Source organism: Penaeus vannamei, chromosome 37 (genome assembly GCF_042767895.1).
Source record: "Penaeus vannamei isolate JL-2024 chromosome 37, ASM4276789v1, whole genome shotgun sequence".
In the NCBI taxonomy this organism is placed as follows: domain Eukaryota; kingdom Metazoa; phylum Arthropoda; class Malacostraca; order Decapoda; family Penaeidae; genus Penaeus; species Penaeus vannamei.
The window spans coordinates 27,603,135-27,605,634 of NC_091585.1; the positions used below are offsets into that span (position 1 = coordinate 27,603,135).

A 2,500-nucleotide genomic window follows, 5' to 3' on the forward strand; every position below is an offset into this window, starting at 1 on the left:
AGACCGAGAGAAGAGAGAGAAAGCGAGCGAAAGCGAGAGAGAATTAAAAGAAACTTCAACGCGAGCAAAGTAATTATTTTGGCTTCGTCCGAAACCTGTCACCTGCCATACAAATTATTCAATCTGATGAAAGATTTAGCCGCATTAACTATTTTTGGGAAATTTGATTAAGTGAACCGGAAATGAGTGGCCGTAAAAAAGAATTATATATATATAGTTAGTGTGAAAATGGCCGCCGTATTATTTTCGGAAATTGAAGGAATTAGAGCGGTGACGATTCGGAGAGAAATGTGATGACAGCCGCGGTGACAGTGATGGGGAGATGGTGGTGAGTTGATGAGGATGGTGAGAAACAGTGAAAATAGCATAGACGAATGCACTGCTATTGCAATGATAGTTGTAGTGCAGACGACGCTTTTGTGGAGGGTACTACTACAACTACTATTATTACTAGTACTGCTACCACCACTATGATTATTACTACATTTACTACTACTACTATTAATACTACTTTTCTACTACTATTACTGATACTATTTCTACTACTAATATTATTATCACTAGTGTTAGTACTACCACTACTATTATTATTACTACTTTCAATACTACTACTACTTTTACTACTACTACAACTACAACTACAACTACTATTGCTACTACTACTACTAGTACTACTTTTACTACTACTACTGCAACTACAATTACTATTGCTACTACTGTTCCTACTACTATTTCCACTAATACTGCTACTACTATCACTACCACGACTACTATTACTGCTACTACTACTACTACTATTTCCACTAATAATACTTCACCTACTTCATAGTAACCACAATAGCCAGGACATCAGGAACACTACAGCTACTACTACTACAATTGACAACGAGGGAGGGGGAAGGGGGTGTGAGGAACCTGACAGAGCAAAAGCTGCGACTCACATGGGTAAATGTTTAAGACAGGACCGCACCCCGACTCCCGCCTACAAGGTTGGGGGTCCCGTGGGGAATCGGGGGTTGGGGGGGTGGTGATTTCCTTCATACCATGGATCTAAAAAGCAAAAGAATGTGGGAAATTGAAAATCCCGAGCCAAGGATAGTATTTCAGATGACAAAGAAAGCGGAAAATGTAAAAACACGAGAGATTTGGCCACAGATGATTCGACACGGTGTTGCACGAGCGAACGAGCGAGTGAACCGCATCTTAAACGCACGAACGACCAGTAGGATCGCCGTATGAACCAAAAAACCCTCCTAACCCGGGGGCTAAACCCCCGGACCCCCTCCCGATTATCTAGCTTCCCTACCGGTGCCTCTAGATCGCCACTGACTACACTTAGAAATACAAAATGAGTTTACCTTAAAGTTGAGGGGATGGTGGTTGGGAAGTGACGAACCGCAGACGAAATTCTACGACTGGAACACGGTTATTGTATTTCACTGAGTTTCGTGTTATCCCCGATATTGTAACGATTTCAGTGAGATCGATTTCACCCCAAGGGTAAATTTACAGCGGATAACAATCAGGGTTACAGTAAGAAAAAAAAAAAAAGATATGGAATGGTTACCTTGACATAAACTGAGACACTTTTCATCTATGGCAAAAGGTGCGCAAATCGAAAATAAAGGAGTTACACGATAGAGAAGAGAGAAGACCGACCCATTTTTTTCTAAGTCCCTCGCCATGTTGACATCGTGAATGTAAACAAAATTGTGACCAGTCAACTCATTCTTGCGCTCTGTTAAGTAGTTCATGTATTACTACGCCGTTGTCAAAACGATATTTGGCTAATTATCAGTGTCTGCTGTTCCACATATATGCTTTCAAAGGCCTTTGTTAACGTTGTTATACCTCATTTTCATGTTTCAAGATTTATTAGACAGTGATTTAAGGAAATCGGTCTGAAGCACCTTCTGCGCAGGCGCATTTTCGCGTTTTGCCGCCAGGTTTGACAGGACGATTCCCAGGGCAGTCCGGTGACAGGAGACTGGCGAGAAATGTTTCGGTTTTGGTGTTACGTTGATTCTAGGTTGTTCTTAAGACTATATAGTGGAAACGAAGAAGAAAAAGACCTTAATAACTATCGCAGTTCGATTTCTGAGGCCATCACGTACCCCAAATCCCGAAAAAAGCGATAAAAATAAAGCGATCCACAATAGACCGACCGAAAGAAGCGAAGGAAAATTGACTGTTCGGTCTTTCGATATATATAGGTATTTGGTTTATTGTTTACAGTATGGATGTAGCTCTATCTTGCCGTACATACCGAGGTGAAGAGAATGTGTCCCGGGGGGTGTTGGGGGGGCTTGCCCCCCATCAACCCTCCCTTTGCGCAGTGCCCGAAGGGCACACCTAGTCACGGCACCGTAAATTGTTAGGTTAGGTTGGGTTATGGGCTAGGACGTCTTTGGGGATTGGAAGGTGTGAAATCCCGTAGATTTTCCAGAAAGATGTGTTGGATTCCCGTAGAGTTTTTCGAACTTTCAAAGGTGGCGGGCAT

At 42.3% G+C, this 2,500-nt stretch overlaps 1 protein-coding gene across 1 annotated transcript in view; it reads left to right on the forward strand.

Moving 5' to 3' along the window:
• Dscam4 (Down syndrome cell adhesion molecule 4) overlaps nucleotides 1-2,500 on the forward strand; it is a 136,475-nt gene that overhangs the window by 33,204 nt on the left and 100,771 nt on the right. The gene's annotated exons all lie outside the window — the stretch shown is intronic.